Here is a 19,195-nt window from a genome sequence, read left to right as displayed (position 1 = left end):
AAAGACCTTGTTTCTGAGGTCCTTCCAATCTCCTCAGTTCAGAGTACTCAGCATGCCAAAGTGCCACACTTTGGGGTATTTAGTTATGAGCCCCAACACTATGTACTTTAATCACTTCTTTTGATGTTCCAGCCATGCTTTATGATAGACAAACATTCCATGGTCTAAAAAGTTAGACTGATGTGACTAAATCACATCCTACAAGCATCAAAGCTGACCACATGGAGCACACATCCCTGTTCAAGACTTCCTGATAATTTGTGTAGAGGAGGGTTTATTTCTGAACCCCATATCTCCGTTAACCTGCTCTGTCAAGCAGACTTACTAGAACGTTCCATGGTGCCTTCCACAACTTACAGCCCATCACCAACAAACTACTTTATATCTTCAGTCTCTTCTATGAACATTCTTTTTATCTTCTCCCTGTAACTGGATACTGCTTTAAGATTATTGCCCATCTTGTGGTCCCTCCCCCTAATGCTAAATACCTTAGAACCTAAAGTTGGGGAAGGAATCTTATCAACCCACTTCATTCTGATGCTCTTCTTCCTCACTATCTCTTTAAGTCTTCCCTTCCTCTTTATTCACACACAGCACTAATTTGAACTCATTAATTGTCCCTAGATTCCTGCAAGGGCTCCCAACTTAATTTCCTTCCCTCATTGTGCCCCACCCGCCTTTCAATCTGTTCACACCCCTGTGACACTGATCTTTTTAATCATGCCATTTCCTTGTTTAAAATCCTTCAATAGCTCCTCACAGCTTTCAGGGATAAAGTTCAAACTCTTTCATTTAGTACAGAAGGCCTTTCATGACCCCATTTCTTTCTATATTTTCAGTTTTATTGTCTACTCCTCCAAATCCTCCTTTGCTCCAGCCATGAGCTATTTGTAGTTTTCTGTGGTTTCCCAGAGAACTGTGATGACTTTCTGTTGCAGCCCCTCCTGGGCAGACTGAGATGCACTATGCTGGTCTTGGTAACACACTTAGTCCGCCTCCATCCATCTCTCACAGCATCTAGTGCATTGTGCCACAGCTTCTGGAGACCACGATTCACATCCGTAGTACCTGGTAGTTGTTTGTAAAGTCAGTGAATAAATAAAAGAATCAAAACTGTTCCACCGATGGATATTAATGGGGCATAATTTTGAGTTGTTTTCTTCCCCTTAGAAATGGAGTTGATTTATGTTGACTGATTTATTTTTCTACACCACCAGAGAGTTAAGTGGTGTATATGGAGGTTGGGTGTCTATGGAAGGTTGGGTGGTGCTGGTGCTGGGGAGAGAGTGTGCCTGGGTGTGCACTGTATGTATTTGTGGACGGAGAAGCTGTAGGAAAAGTTGCCCTCCAAAACCTAACTCTCAGGAATGGTGGCGAATAAACTCTTGAGACTAGATGTTGAATAAACTCCCATGACTACCTATCTTGGAATCTCCTTATGGACTGGATTAATATATTCTAGGGTTCTTCATCCTAGTTTCTTGGTACACGTTCTCTTGGCAAGCTGTCAGATCAGCATGAGGTTCTTATTAACATCAAAATCTAATCAACCAAATTTACTGTTCACAGAAATAACCCTCAGAGATTTGACATGGACTAACCAGTTAATGAGGATAATGTGCTTTAAAATCAGACTGGCTGAAAAATTAGGCAGTGAAGGTGTCTTTCATGCTCTTTCTTCTCTTTAACTGGAATGTCCTCTCCTTGCTTTTCCACTTGGCAAACCCTGACCCGTTCTTCTAGACCTCCCTGAGTTACTCCAACTGATGTAATTACACATTATTCCTGCATCTACAGAGCACACTGACACCTCTTGTTTGCCACTGACCAACAGGAATGTTTTACTGTATATCCGTCTCCCCTGGACTGGAAGTTCTTTAAGAAAAAGGACTGTTATTTTTGTTTGTGTGTTTATTTATTTTAACCCTACTTCCTACTATTGCATGTAAATTATAATAGAAGCCAATTAATAATGCTTAAATTTCCGGACCATGGGAAACAACAAAATCTATATGACTTAGCCAGAGAAATTACTTGTCTATACAATAACTGTACACTTATTTTTTTAAAAAATTATTTATTTATTTAGTACTAGGGATTGAATCCAGGGGTGGTTTACCATTGAATCACATCCCAGCCCCCTTCCCCTTTTTATTTTGAGGTAGGGTCTCTCTCATCAAATGCCTTAGAGCCTCACTAAGTTGTTGAGGCTGGCCTTGAATTTTTGATCCCCCTGCTTCAGCCTCCCAAGCAACTGGGATCACAGGCATGTACCACCATGCCTTGCTAACTATATACTTTTTATGTGAAAATAGCACTACTTACAGAGAATTTGGAATACATGGAAATATACAAAGAACGATATTTTAGTTTCCTGTTTGCCCCTACCCAAGATTAATTACTGTTAACAACTTAAAACACTTTTGTGTACATACAAACTTTGAAGGTCTAACTTAAATATTTATGTAAAGTTTAAACAGTCAGCTTAACTTCCTATCAAATCAAGAATCATGCAATGTGAAACACTCCTAAGGAATCACATATTCCCTTGAGGCAAAACAGTTCAAGGACAGGAGGGACAGATGAGATTAAAAAGAGGAAGTTCAATTTAGGGAACCATTTAGCCTTGAAGGAGCTATTTACCCTGTATGAGTGAACATTTTATTCTGAAACCAGATTTTATTTGTATAGGATCAGTCTTTTGACTTTTTTCCCCTACTCTTTAAACCTGTTTTATAAAGATTGAAGAATCAGTTATTTCATTCTACAGGGGCTTGTTTACCCAGTTTATTAGGTAAGGGGTAGTTAGCAGCCAGGATGAAGAGAAATGATTCAGAAACTTTGAGTAAATGTTACCAAATATTGGTTTCTCTGGATGAATGTCATTAATCTCCTTGAATCTCTGTTCTCCTCCCTGGGGGCTGTGGTGACAAGTGACAACCTCTTTGGATCCTTCTCTCTATCCTTCACCAGTAGTCCTGGTATTAGAGTAATAATGTAAAGAAAAAGAAACCACCCTTTTAAACAAAAGAAAATTCTGACCTTTCAAAGTTGTGTTTAAACTAACTTTGGCCTGAGGATACCTCCATGTTTTCAGTCCTTACATGAGAAACTACAATGTAACCTAGTAAGTAAACTAACTGGAAGCCTAATTTAGGAGTATATTTTCTTAATACTTATCTAAATTTCAGCCAATCACAGTGGCCAGCCTTCAGTGGGTGACAATGGCCAGTTGATCAGGCCATGTGAATATCTACTATATGCCACATGCTCTGGAGGGTTTCAACTTATTAGCTGAGTGAATTCTCATTAAAAAATCACTTTAGAAATGAGAAAATTAAGGTTCAGGAATGTTAAAATATCTTTTAAAGTTATCAGTAGATGTTAGCTAGAGAGTTCGATTCTGTCAGGGCTCATAACATGAGGTTTCAAAGCATGGGTTTTGGCATGTGAGTGAGTACTTTGAACTGAAGGAGACTGGAAGGACTCAGAAACAAGGTCTTTCTGACCTTTTCTCACCCTCCTGTCTCCCACTCTTCTTTCCCCCTCAAAGTGAGTCATAGAATCCAGAATTCATTTTCCTCATCATGAGTCATAGAAATTAGACTACCTCTTTCCCAGATCTAGACATGGTACCAAGAAAGGTCCTTTCTCCCTTCTCCTTTGAAGACTTCATTCCAGAGAGGTCCTAACCTGCAACCTGGGCCTCTAATGCTACGCAGAGATACCAGAAAGAATCTGAACACACAGGCCTCCTTCAGTCTATTCAGACTGAAGTCTATTACCCTTCAGTCTATTACCATCAGGTCAAACCCTTTTGTCCAATCACGTCTCTATGTGACTGTCCATTTATTGAAACTTAGCATGAAAAATAGTTTTCCCTGGGTCTTTGGGTATTCAGGCCTTCATTCCAAATATTCCCTGTCATATAAAACCTTGATTAATTAATTTTTTGTGTGTTTTTCTCTCCTTAACCTGTCTTTTGTTATAGAAATGTTGGCTTTGACTCTTATGATATAGAGGAAAGGTACCATGCCTTTATTCCCTTACAATCATCTTGCACTTTCTTCAATTCTAGTGATCACCGCATCAACTTTATGTAATGAGTATGCAGGGATTTTTTTTGACTTAAATCCAGCTTTTGCTATTATTTGCACTAGAGGTACAAAGTGCCTATATTGAACTCTTAGTCAAGAATTTGTTGTATTCCTGTCACTGTACTTTCCAACCCTTATAATTCCAAAGCTGTATTCTTTCATTCCACTACCATTCCTGTCTATCTTTGGAGGGTTAAGTCTCTAACTCTGTGAAATCTGTTTAAAGACATTTTAATATACTGAATATTTAATGACAAGATCTGTGGAGGAGAGACATTGTGTAGATAAAACAAATTGATATAGATTTGGGGACAAACCATTTTTTGGTAGTCCTATCTTCTTCATTGTATTTTCCTTTTGACAGTATTAAATTTAGTTTGTGTCCTTCCTAGCTACTGGGTGACAGGAGTTACTGGGGAAAAAAAACCCCACATTTTTGAAAAGGTAAAATCTGACTTGGCAGTAAATATTGTTTCAGATAAATGCTGGCATAAACAAACCTCGAATGAGTAATCTGAAGTTATCTTCACAAATTCTTCTAAGGGTAAAACAATTTATCTGAAGCATTGGAACAACTTAAAAAGTACAGTATAACTGAGATTAAATGAATTTTGAGCCATGCTGTGACCAAATTAGATAGGTTTAATTATTACCAATGCACTACCATGCAATTCTTCTTAAACAAACAGCTTTAGCAATAGAACATTTATCTATACATGCAAATTAGTAAAGAACAGTTTGAATGAATAACCAATAGTGTATGGAACCTGAGCTCTAACCATTAAGACATGGGTCATTATTTCATTGAATCTCACTTTTGACTATCAAAAGAGTGCACATTTGTCTTAGCATTTAAAAAACCCTGCATGCATTAATCGCATAATTGACACAACATTGTATTTGGTAGGCAAAATGAATCTCTTCCTTTAAAATATCAATAAGCTACATTTGATTCTTTCAGCTAAAGTTGCTTTTAAAATCTAGTTTATACTGAGGCAGAACTGAGTTTTTTTAAAAAAAGGAAATATTGAAATTTTAGGTCTAGGCACACATACACACACAAAGAAAGAAAATAAAAAAATAATTTCACCAATTTAGATTACAAGCAATACAAACTTCTATGTTAAATGGGGAGTTTAGTTATCAAAGTAATGGAAGAATAATAAAAAATGAAGAAAAGGTAAAATGAACATATCTAGTAAACTTATTTGATACTTGATCATCTATTATTTTATTAGTTTCATGATAAGAAAGAACTATATTCCTTTGATTTGCCATAGTTCCAACACATTATCAAACATAAAACATAATAAATATTTTAGTAATCCCTACAGAAAAAAATCCATGAAACTTGTAAGTGCTTATGAAACTGACTGGATGGTATTCAAAGCAAATGGCCTAATGATGCAGTTCTTTATTTTCTGTCCTGGGAAATAGCATTATAACTAGGAAAATTTTATTACTGTTTAGTCACAAAATAATTCTGGGAATTTCCTAAGTAAAATATGCATATTTTTCTTATTCAGGTGTTCATTGATGTTTGAGGTGATTGCATTCACAAGGAAGAAGGAGCCTGGCCTGAGAACCCTCTCAAGCAGAGATAAAGTATGAGTCTAGACAAGATGAAACACAGAGATGACTGAGTGTTTCAAGCAAGGAGTGACTTCTTCCTTAACCTGAATTTCCTCTTGAGCTCCCCTTTTGCAGGAGATAAAACATCCATTATCCCACAGTAAGACAAATATCAATAGGAACCTTAGGCAATTATTTCTTTTTTCATAGGTCCAATGTCCTTAAGTGTATGTAGAAACTTCTATAGTCAATATACACGAGTCATTAAGAGGCAAGAGAATTCCGTGAGTTTGTAGGAAGAGAGCAGCAATATGTGAAACTGCTGTCAGCATTCATTAAGGGATTTATTAACTTATTCAACATCTATTTATTGTTCTAGATACTAAGGATATAGCAGTGACCAAAACAGATGCTTCCACAGTTGGGCGTGGTGGCATATGTCTATAATACCAGAGACTTGGGAGGCTGAGGTAGGAGGATGGAAAGTTTGAGGCCAGCCTGGACAACTAAGCAAGACTCTCAAAATAAAAAGTAACAAGGGCTGGAGATGTAACTTAGTGGTAAAGCACCCTGAGTATTGTAAAACAAAAACAAAACCAATAACAGACACCTCTCACAAATATTCATGTCCTCATTGAACTGACTTTCTAGAGAGGTTAAAAATATAACCAAGTAAAATATGAAGGCTACCAAATGTTTATATGAAGAAAAATAAGTCAGAGAGAAGAGAAATGAGTGTCAGTGGTGAGAATCTTAGGGGTTTGCTATTTAAAATAGTGTGATTAAGAAAGTTTCAGTGAAAAGTTGCAATTGAATGGAACAAGATATAAACAGTTCTAGAAGAACAATCTAGCCAGAGGAAACTACAAGGGTAACAACTCTGAGATAGAAGTAGATTCAGCATGCTTGAGGAACAGTAAAGAGGCCAAGGTTACTGAAGTGGAGGTAGTATGGGCAAGAGGATCCCATAAATCCTGGGTACCTATATGATGCATGGAGATAGACTGAGAGAAATGAATGGGGTCAGAACTTGGAAGTCCCTTTTGAGCCCTGTGGTTTTCCCCAACAGTGAGGTGAGTTTTGACCAAGAAAAAGAGGCAAAATCTACTTTATGTTTTAGTATAGTCACTTTGATGAATGTTTTGAGAATCCATTGTAGCTAGGCATGGAAGAAGCAGGAAGACCATTTAGGAGACTACTGCAAACTCTAGATGAGTGATAATGGTGGTAGCAAGCAGGTCATTAGAATATTTAGATTCTGGATCTATTTTGAAGGTAGCTCCAAAAGTAGTTGCTGCTGAATAAAATGGGGGATTTGGTAGAAGAGTGAAGGGTGAAGGGTGACTTACTGCTTCCATTGACATTAAATGGCAGCTGGACCCACATCTTCTCTACTTGTTGCTTGATCACATTCTTCACTTCTTCAAGTATAAGACCTGAGTATCAGCTTATTCTGTAGGTCATCTATGTCACTGAGATAGGAAGTAAAGAGAAACAGATGAGGGTTCTAATTTATCTGTATGAATCCTAGCTTGTCCTTCCTCACCCCTACTTCACCCTGTCTTCCTGGTTCTAGTCTCACTGAAGGTCAATCATCAGATGCAGAGATAACAACTTTCCACTGATATTTTATTAGCAGTCACAAGTGCATAATGTTTACTCATTATAGTAAATAGCTTCCATATCATTCATTATTCTGGATATATTGATCTTTTGGATTTGTTTCCCTTTTTTTGTTCAGACTCTTGGTCATGCTCAGCATGGGTGTTGGTCTGTGATATAGTATGATATTTCATCATCTTAGACATTCATGGTATTTCCTCAACATCTTGTATTTAATTACAGAATCAAGTATCATCTTCCATTCATGTTAACAATATCTGTATAAATATATCGATGCCTGTTTTGGCTAAGATTGTAGAATTGTGATTCTAAAACATGGTAAAATTTTTCAGTTCATTACCTGTGGGATATTTCTGTGAAGCATTTCAGATTTTATTGAACCAAAATTAATTTGGAGAACTACCATACTAATAGATATCCAACTTCTGGATGCATGTCCAAAAGAATTCAAAACAGGGTCTTGAAGAAATATTTGCATACCTATATTCATTGTAGCTTGTTCACAATAGCCAAGAAGAAGAAGCAACCCAAATATCCATCAATGGATGAATGGAGAAAAATGTTCTACATATACATACAATGGAATAGTGTTCAGTCTTTAAAAGGAAGAAAATCCTGTCATGTGTTACATTATGGATGAACCTTGAGGACATTATGCTAAGTGAAATAAGCCAGTTAAAAAAAAGGGAAGTGTTACTTATGCCTGGTAGTCAAATTCAAAGAAACAGAAAGTAGAATGGTGGTTACCAGGGATTATGGGGAAGAGAGAAAGAATCATTGCTTAATGGTTATAGAATTCCATTTCTGCAAGTAGCATAAATTCCGGAGATCTGTTTCACAATAACATAAATATGACACCATTGTACTTTACACTTAAAAAGTTAGAATGATAAGTTTGATTTTATGTGTTTTTTTTTTTTTTACCCCAATACAAAATAAATTACAAATGAAAAAAAGTGAAGAAAATTTTGACATGTTATATTATGGATGAAACTGGAATCCATTTTGTTAAGCTAGTCAAAACTACAAAATCCTCTGTGATTCCATTCATCTGAGGTACCTAGAGTAGTCAAATTTATACAGATAGAAAGTATGATGGTGATTTTCAGGGTCTGGAGGAAGAGGGAAATGGGGCATTATTGTTTAAGGGTACAGAGTTTCAGTTTGGGATGAAAAAATTTTCTGAAGATGATTGGTGGAAATAGCTGCACCACCGTGTGCCTCTACTTAATGCCATGGAACTGGACAGTTAATAGTGTTAAAGAAAAGGGGTAAATTTTCTGTTATATATTTTTTACCAAAATAAAAGAAATACCTAAAAAATTAATGTTGAATACTCAAGAGTCAATTACAGACCTTGGTATCAGAAGGGGAACCTCAGTATAGGAAATGTTATGAGAGATTAGGAGCCAGCAAGGGATTGTAACACCTGCTGGCACAGCCGGGCTCCATGTTGTGAAAAAAATACACAGATTATTGATCTGCTGAGACATAATCACAAAATATTAAGATTTAGCAAATGGCCTGAATGAATTGAACAATTAAACATTTGAATTTTATTTAAAGTTTCAGAGTTTGTCAGAAGATTTGGAGCCTTTTAAACTATTTTTTTTTACAGACTTTTTAGTCAAAGTTTCACAGATCAAGAAACTGAAGGATAGAAGTAAAATAACTGATCCCCCAAGACCACATTCCTTGTTAGTGCCAAATCAGTGCTGAACCTAGGTTTTTGAATTCTTGTCTGGTGTTCTTTCTGCTATAGTTACTGCTACTCTTATCCTTCTAGGGTATAGTTGAAGTGATCCTAGGGTTTTGGCAGACAGTAGTTGTTTTTAATAACCATTTTCTCTTTATGCCATAGTTTTAGTGTTTGGGCCAACAGATATGAATGAATGTATCTTGTGTCATACCTAGGACAAGTTTTGCCAAAGCCCAAATATTTGATACCTTTGTCCCTGTTATGGTTTTCTGGATGTCTGCATCATGGGTTTATTGGACAAGAACCAGTTTGACAATGTAAATGACCCTACTGAATCCCAGAACAACTGGATAAAGAATCTGAATTTCTGGGCTGGGGAGATAACTCAGACAGTAAAGTGCTTGCCTTGCATGCACAAGGCCCTGGATTCGCTCCCCAGCACCGCAAAAGAAAAAAAAGAATCTGAATTTCTTAGGCAAATTGTTGAGCAGAATTTTCCAACCCTCATCAACTTGGATGTCTATACAAAAGAGAAGTAAGTCTATCTCATTTATTATTTTTGACATTGTTAAAGTAACCAAGCAACTACTTCAGTGAATTAATTTTCTAAGATGGTTTGAATTTAAAAAAGTAGCATTCTGGGGGTTTTTTTGGCCATAAGTTTTTGAAGTGTTCCCAAAAGTTCAACAAGTTGATATTTATGTTCATATCTCTGATGCCTCTTTTATCCTGGGTTGATTAAAAAGCAAACAAAGCAAAATAGCACATTTATTAGATAATGTTTTCTTAACATTTTAGGAAAATATGTTCTTTAGTCAAAAATTCATGCCCAAATTCATGTCTACCTATTTAATCATAGGACTAGCCTTAGGAAGTGAATAATCAAGCAAAATACATATGAGCAAAATAAGCAACAAGCTAATCACAACGATTCTTCCATGGGGTGACCTTTTTTTCTCTTTTTTGGGGTATCCCTTCTTGACCTATTAGGCCATATTATATATCCCTCATGATGATGCATATATAACTAAAGATCAACTGGTATCAACCACGCCAGGGAAAAATCAAGTGATTTTTTTGTGTTTTTGTTTTTTGTTTTTTTTGGCAGTGCTGGGAATTGAACCCAGGGCCTTGTGCTTGACAGGCAAGAACTCTATGAACTGAGCTATAGTCCCAGCTCGCGAATTCATTTTTTAATCTAAAGGGTTTAAGCAATGGAATGTTGGGAGTTATTTGTAAATTACCAAGAGATATTATGAGTAGTAAAATCTTCTACAAGATCTACTACTTGAACTCACCTCTTTGGCCTGGATTGTATGTTTGCCTGGGACACCAGCCTGATGGTAAATAAAGCTCGCCCTCAGCATTTCTCTGGCTTTCACACTCACTTGAGATTGTAGAATTTGTAGGCCCTTTCACTGTCAATGGTGGACATGGTCATGCTTGAATCCTAGTTGTGATATACAAAGTCATTCTCCCATCCTTTGGCAAAGTTAAGATGCAGATGTGACGGCTGTTAGGGCTGGCTGCTCAGTGGAGGGTGCTGTCTCTGGAGTGGAGCGGTTAAGAGTAGAGTAATAAGAGAAATGCAAATCAAAACTACCCTAAGATTCCATCTCACCCCAATTAGAATGGCAATTATCAAGAACACAAGCAACAACAGGTGTTGGTGAGGATGTGGGGAAAAAGGTACACTCATACATTGCTGGTGGGGCTGCAAATCAGTGCAGCCACTCTGGAAAGCAGTATGGAGATTCCTCAGAAAGCTTGGAATGAAACCACCATTTGACCCAGCTATCCCACTCCTTGGCCTATACCCAAAGGACTTAAAATCAGCATACTACAGAGATACAGCCACATCAATGTTCATTGCTGCTCAATTCACCATAGCCAGATTGTGGAACCAACCTAGATGCCCTTCAGTTGATGAATGGATAAAGAAACGGTGGCATGTACATACAATGGAATATTACTCCTCCATGAAGAATGATAAAACTATGGCATTTGCAGGCAAATGGATGAAACTGGAGAATATCATGCTAAGTGAGATAAGCCAATCTCAAAAAACTAAAGGACGAATGATCTCGCTGATAAGTGGATGAGGACACATAATGGGGGGTGGGAGGGGTTAGTGTTAGGGTTAGGGTTTGGTTTAGGATTAGGGATAAGGAGGGTGGTAAGAATGGGGGAAGAAAGGACTATATAGAGGGAAAAGAGGGGTGGGAGGGGTGGGGGGAGAAGGGAAAAAATAATAGAATGAATCAAACAACATTACCCTATGTAAATTTATGATTACACAAATGGTATGCCTTGACTCCATGTACAAACAGAAAAACAACATGTATCCCATTTGTTTACAATAAAAAAAAGAGTATGGGTTTCCACATTAGAAAGACTTGTGTTTGAATTTTGTCTCCTTGCTTTATTTGCTGGGTGATACAAGTTATTTAATTTCACTTGGTCAGTCTCCTCAGTTATAAAACAGAGCTTGGAAGAGTACTAATGAGATAATTATGTGGAGTTGTTAGTGTAGTGTTTGTCACACAGTAGGCACTCAATGAGCAATCTTGTCATTATTTTCATCCTTGTCCTGTGCTCCACTAAGAGCTCTTGATGCTTCTTCAGTACTAGTCTTGCTTACTACTTCAGCCTAGTTTCTTGCAACCTATAATAACTTTTGCTATGGAGACTGGTGCTGCCTCTTCTAGTTTGAGATGTTGCCTTGGCACTGCTCCTTCCTGAGATCTCACAAAGTTAAACAGTGATGCAGCAGTGCTGTACTGATACCTCAGCCCAAACGAAGAGGAATACCCTTGGGCTGTGCCTCTCAGACTTTCTTTTCAAGTCTGAGAGTCTTACAGGGAGGGACTAGGGAAAAATAAAATGTATTAGTTTGGATCATTTTCTACCCATTCCCTCCAATGAACCATTCCCTTCATTCTATACTAAAATGAAGTTGCCTATATCTATGCTGCTTCTTCACATCATGGCAAACAGAAAATGGCATTTGTAGAGACCATGTGGGTAAATGGATGAGACCCTGTGTTACTGGAAATTATAGATCCAAGAACTTTCAGCAGCTCCAGATTCAGTCCTGATGTCCCTAGAGCTGACAGCATCAATATCTTCATATCTTCACCCATTCGTAAAACTGCAGTGGGTTTATACAAAACCAAGCTATAAGGTTTTCAGTGCTAAAACTGGGGAAATCCTGGGCAAACCAGGATAGGTTGGTCCCCTTTGATCCTGGTTAGGAAACTTTGAACTAGACTGTAGTCTGTTCCTTTTTCTGAGTCAATAAGTGAATGAGTGAATGAGCAAAAGTGGAAAATCTAGAGGATCAACTGGATTCACATTGGAAAGGGCAGAGATACTGGTCGAAGAAATTTTGAAAGGGAGAGAAATGGAATCAAGAATTTTAAGATGCCTTTGGGAATGTGCTTTTGAGAGATTACTTTTTGGGGAGAGCTTAGAGTGAAATAAAAGGAAACCTTAACAACAGATGTTTTCCAGCTACTAAGGAGTCTCAGTACCTGTTAACATGAGTGAACAGTACAGTGACTCAGTTTTGTACAGGCTAATGGTGGAAATTAGTTCCAAGGCCATGAGAATTAGGTCAGGGGTTATTTAAGAAGCAGGTTTTGTGAGCCTCTCAACATAGCTTTTCTTTTTGACAGCCAAACATTTTCCTTAAATCCAGCTTGTGTAGTTGATTCTCTTTGCAGACAACAGGACATTCTCAAAAACTTACCACCTCTCTTTTTTGGGCAGGGGGAGAGTACTGGGGAGTGAATTCAGGGGCACTTGATCACTAAGTCACATCCCCAGTCCTATTTTGTATTTTAATTAGAGACAGGGTCTCACTGAATTGCTTAGCACCTTGCTTTTGCTGAGGCTGGCTTTGAACTCATAATTCTCCTGCCTTAGCCTCCCGAGCCTTTGAGATTGCAGGCGTGCACTACTGCACCTGGTTTACCAACTTTTTTAACATCTGCTTTCCTTTTCTGGTGTTCAAATTCCAGCTGTGATGTAGCTTAGGTGTATAGGGAGCACTTCAGGTAATCAATATGTGATCAGCTCCTTCTCCCTCACTTAACACTCTAAATTTAATCTTCACCTCACAGATTAAGATGCTGTACCAACTTTACAAAATTTTATTATCTTCTGTTAAATGTTCTTTATTTTTATTAATCATTCTTCTCTTTATTCATCATTCTTCACCTGTTCAAAGAAGGAACTTATAGACAATGTGTTAGTCAGTTTTTCATTGCTGTGACAAAAATACCTGACAAGAAGAACTAAGAGGAAGAAAAGTGTATTTGGGTTCATCTTTTTGGAGATTTGGTCCTTGGTTGGCCAGTTCCATTGCTTTGGACACAGGGTGAGGCAGAACATTATGGTGGAAGGTAAAAGGGTGTAGAGGAGAAAAACTGCTTAGCTCATGGTGACCACAGAGACAGAGAGCAAGAAATCAACCCAGGGGGACAAGATATAAACCCCAAGGGCATATACCCAGTGATCTAACTTCCTTCAGTTACACCTATAGTTATCACCCAGTTAGTCCATTAAAATGAGGGTGGACTGATTAGGTTATGACTCTTATAATCCAATCATTCATATCCTGCATTAACAGAGGTGCTTTGGTAGGAGTGCACCTAATGTCCGAACCATAAAAATCAATGACTCTTATAACTTAAAATATATTCTGCCTTCTTTCTCTTTATTTATAATTTTATTTATAGTAGACACGGTGCATTCCAGCAAGAGTGAGTTGATAAGCTTCAGTAGCACTGATACTCAGTCAGGCCATTTCTTCCTGGCAATTCACTGCTGGATTTTGCAAGAAAAGATAGAACATGGTTAACACCCTCTACTAAATAATAAACATGGCAGCGGTAGCTGTCAAAATGACTTTTAAAACCTGAGGTTGTGGAAATTGGATTGAACTTGCTGTGGTTTTCTTTGTGGTACTACAAGATTTATTGAATGCAGTTAACACATTCAAATTATTTTACCTTGAGAAGCTGGTTGCTGAGTGGACAAGCAATAATTTAAGAGATAACAGTAGGATTTAAGCGGCCTTGACAAACTGAGGTGACAAAGGGGAAAATTTAAAACAGAGAGCAAAGGAATGCTAACACACTTAGGAAAGAGAAAAAAAGTAATCTCACATTCAAGGCGGAGGGATAGAAACGAATTATATGAAAAGATCTTTGGATGTTAGCAGATAGAAAGGTGAAGAGAAGTTGGAATCCTATTACTGCTGCTCTTTAGTGTGTTAGGTTCTTTCAAAATGTGGGAGGTTCAGTTAACAAGGTCTGTGCTCTATATTCGGTAGAACATTGAAGATGACAACTTGGCTCTTAAAGCAGCCCTGAGAACTTCCTTCAGGTTGGCTGATACTGGTCCCCATCAGCCTCGCACACTCTGCCTCTCCATAGAAGTAGTTAGTCCGTGTCCTCTCCTTTTATTCAGAAAAATAATTTCTTTTGATTTAATCAAAAGTGTGGTGAGAAATTCCTTTGTCAACTCTTATGGGAAGCAAATATGGAGGAAAGAAATTCACTAATTCTTATTACAGTTTAAGTACAGTTTCAGTGTGAAGAAATACTATGGACAGGAGGAAATGAATTATCCAGAAGGTAAATTTTACCCTATGTTACGATTTTGTCTGCCTTCCCTGCCTACCCTAGTTGAAGCAGGATTTCTGGAATACTCCTAAGCATTTTCCTGCTTTTAACTTGGTCTTATTTTCTTTATAGCTCTCTCTAGATCAGACTTTGTTTCAAAATGGGATTTTAAAATGATTAAATATTTAAAAACAAAGTAGTAGAAATGTGTTTATCTCCAGATACTCAAAGGAGGTAGTTTTCATGGGATTCTCAAACTCTTCTGCTAGAGTAATTTCAGGGATCTGTGAAAAATCAGTAAAAGTATATGCACACACCCAAACTTACAGCACAAAGAAAATGCAGGAGAATCAGGTTCTAGAAAGGGCAGCGGCTAATTCTTGAATGTAGAGAGGTAGTCATGCTGTCATTAGTCTATTCTTAGAAATATATTCACTTGTCTAGTATGGAAAGAAAAAAAAAAAAAGCGGGGGCATGGAGGGGATTTGGAAACCAAGGTAGGATGAGGCTATATATGACATATTATAAAAAAATTCTCTTTTGAATTTATTATGAGAAACTAGAATAGCCTGTGGGGCTTGTGGTCAAACATAATTTCCTCAGAGCTGCTTTAGATTATTAGCAATGCCAGAATAAAAAGGGAACCAGAATAAAAATGTTTAATAATTCTTTCTGTTATGAAATGTCCTTTTTCATATTTATCTTAACTAACCTTAGAGAAGGTATCCTATCCACCTCTAAATTTCATTTTATTTGGGGTATTTCATCCTTGAAAGGACTCTAATTCTCTTTCATCCTGCCAGTTAGACAATGATTCATTCCAAAATATTCAAGTGTCTACTGTATGCCAGCCACTGTACAAGTATAGAGAAACAAAAATGAATGTGACATGGCCTTGTCCTCAAGGCAGAGCCCACAAAGAACCCACAGCATGTGGGGGGACATAGAGATTAAGTGAACTATGGCAATATTGGACCAAAGGGGCTAATACTGGGTATCTGTGGGCTTAAAAGAGGCAGTAATGAAGTCTCCTGGGTAGATCAGAGCAGGATCAAAGCTGGATATTGGATGAAAAGAGTTCACCAGAGGATCAAGGTGGACATTTCAATGAGAGGACCTAGAGTGAACAGTGGGTGACTGAGATCATGGAGGGCTCGTCTGCTAGTCTAATGACTTTACACTTGGTCCTATGAGCCCTGGGGAGATATAAAGATTATTTTTACATAGACAAATTACATAACCGAAGCTAAAATTTAGAAAAGTTGCTCTGGAGACCTACAAGAGGGCATGATCATTAGAATATTCTGTACCAATTTGGGGGGAATTGTTATTTGTTATCTAAATAGCATTGAATCTTCCAGTCTACAAACATGTTTATATCTCCACTTCTTTTGGTCCTTAATTTCTCTTAGCAATGTTTTGTTTTTTTCAACAGTTCTTACTCATATTCTATTAAATTTATTCATAAGTATTTCATGTTTCTGATAAGTGGCACTATTTGTGTGTGTGTGTGTGCGTGTGTGTGTGTGTGTGTGTGTGTGTGTGTGCATGTGTGGTGCTGGGGATTGAACCCAGGGCCTTGTGCTTGTGAGGCAAGCACTCTACCAACTGAGCTATCTCCCCAGCCCTAAGTGGCACTATTTTAAAATTATAATTTCCAATTATTCATTGCTAGTATTTAGAAATACACTTGATTTCTGTATATTAGCCTTGTATCTGTGACCTTGCTAAAGTGGAATATAAATTCTAGAAGTTTTTTTTTTTTGGTAGATTCCTGAGAAATCTATAAAATGAATATGATTATGCTGTCTGCAGAGAGTTTTAGTTTCTTTTCAAATTTGTATGCTTTTTTCCCTTTGTCTTTTGCACTAAGATTTCTAGTACAATTTTGAGTAAAAGTAGTTGAAACTGTTGTTTTCTTCACAGATACTAATTTTCAGGTTAAACATTTTTTTTCTATTCTTAGTTTCTTGAAGATTAAAAAAAAGAATAAGTATTGAAGTTTATTAATGATTTCTTTATAGCCATTACAATAATTATAGTTTTTCCTTTTAGTCTGTTGTGAATTATATTAAATATTAAATAATAATGTTTTTGTTGAAGTTTTTGTGTCTTGGTTTCTGATGAATACTGACATATGGCTTCCTTTCCTTATAATGTCTTGGTTTTAGTACTAGGGTTGATCTGAACTCTTAAAAATGATTTGGAAGTTAAACTTTTTTTATTTTCCAAAAAAGCATGTGTATGATTGTTTTTATGTTTATTTTGGATGAATTTTAAACATGCACTAGTGAATAGTGAAACTATTGATTGGGCCTAGAGAATTTCAATTAGAATTTAGATTAGAATTTCAATTTTTTTTTATGGTGCTAGGAATCAAACCCAGTGTCTCATGCTTGCCAAGTAAGCACTTTATCATTGAGCTACATCCCCAGTCCTACATTCAGTTTTTTAATAAATTTACAGCTGTTGAGATTTTTCTGTTGCTTATTGCTTTAGTCAGCTTTTTCACTTTGTGACCAAAAGATCTGACAAGAACAGTTAAAGGTGGAAAAGTTTATTTTGGGGCTCACAGTTTCAGTGTTCTCAGTCCATAGATGTCTGATTCTGTTGCTCTGGGCCCAAAGTGAGGCAGAGAATCATGACCTAAGAATGTGCCAGAGGAAAGCACCTCAAGACATCACACCAGAAACAGAGAGAGAGAGAGAGAGAGAGAGAGAGAGAGAGAGAGAGAGAGAGAGAGAGAGAGAGCACTCTGCTCAACAAGGACAAAATATATACCCCAAAGTCATGTCCCTAGGAACCCACCTCCTCCAGTCACACCCTGTCTGCCTACAGTTACAACCAAGTTAATCTCTATCAGGTTATTAATGCAGTGATTAGGTTAAGGGTCTCATAACCCAATCATTTCACCTCTAAACTTTCTTGCCTTTTCTCACACATAAGCTTTTGGGAGACACCTAATATCTAAACCATAACACTGAATCAGGTTTTGGTAATTTATACCTTTCAAGAAATTTTCCCATTTCATCTAAGTAGTTATACTTTTGCCCAAACTTTTTGTAATATTTCTTTTTTTTCTTTTAACATCTGCAGGATGTTTAATGTCTCTACTTAATTCTTGGTATTAGTAATTTGTCTCTCTTATTTTCTACAATCACTTTAAGCTTCCATGTCCTCTCTAAGTGGAACTTTAGCTACATCCCACAAATTTCAGTGTTACTTGTATGATTTTCTTTCTGGTCAAACTTAAAAGTTTAACTTCCAAATGAGGATTTTTCTATATGTTATTCTGTTATTGATTTCTAATTTATTTGGTTATAATAAGGTAATATATGTGGTACAAATTTTACTATTTTTCTGTTCATTGAACTAATTTTTATTTCATGGTATTTGGTATGTTATAATGAAAATATCATGTGAACTTGAAAAAAATGCATATTCTGATATTGGATAGAAGAATTATAAAGGCCAATAAGCTCTGATTGATTGAGAGTATCACTCAAGTATGTCATATCTGATTGATTTTTCTGTCTAATTATTTAAATTACCAATGAGAGTAGTGTTGAGGGGGCTGGGGATGTAACTCAGTGGTTGAGTGCTTGCCTAGCATGCAGGAGGCTCTGGGTTCAATCCCAGCACCACACACACCAAAAAAAAAAAAAAAAAAAAAAAAAAGAAAAGAAAAGAAAGAGAAGTATTTATATGTCCAGTCACATTTTGGATTTGTCTTCCTTCACTCTGTCAAGTATTGTTATTAATGTTTCAAAACTCTCATTGCATGCATACAAATTTAGACTTGTATCTTTTTGATAAATTGACCCCTTTATCATTTTGAAATGTCCAACTTTAGCCTGATAACATTCCTTCTTACAATGTTTACTTTCTCTGATAACATAGCAGTCCATCTTTCTTATGATTGATTCATGTTCTCATGGTGTATCTTTCTTCCATCCTACCCATGTCTTTGTCTTTAAAATAGGTTATTTAGCAGAGTGAGATGTTGCATGCCTGTGATCCCAACTACTCAGGAGGCTGAGGCAGGAGGATTACAAGTTTGAGTGGTGCCTGGATAAGTTAGTGAGATCCTATATCAAAATAAAAATTTTAAAAGGGTGTGGGGATGTAGTTTAGTGTTAGAGCACTTGCCTAGCATGCATGAGACCCTGAGTTCAATCTCTAGTACAACAAAAAAAGAAAAAAAATTCTTGTAAGTGGTATACCATTGAATGCTATAGCTTGATCTGGAATATCCCCCAAAGACCCAACCAAATGCACATTTGGGAAGTAGAGGAATCCTTTAAGAGAAAGGACCTAGTGGGAGGTTTGAGGTCATGGGAACATGCTTTCAAAAGGAATTGTGAGGGCCCAGTTTCTTCCTCTCTTTTCTTCAGCTTCTGTCTGTAAGGTGAACAGTTTTGCTTTGCCACGTGCTCCCACCATGATGCCCCCATACCCACAAGGGCGGAAAGCAACAGATCTGCCCTATCATAGACTTAAATCTCTAAAACTGTGATCCAAAACAAACCTTTTCTCTTCATAAGGTGATTATCTCAGATATTGGTTAGAGTAAC

Source organism: Sciurus carolinensis, chromosome 10 (assembly GCF_902686445.1).
Source record: "Sciurus carolinensis chromosome 10, mSciCar1.2, whole genome shotgun sequence".
Classification (NCBI taxonomy): domain Eukaryota; kingdom Metazoa; phylum Chordata; class Mammalia; order Rodentia; family Sciuridae; genus Sciurus; species Sciurus carolinensis.
The sequence above is the reverse complement of the archived record's forward strand: the minus strand, read 5'-3'. Positions refer to the sequence as shown.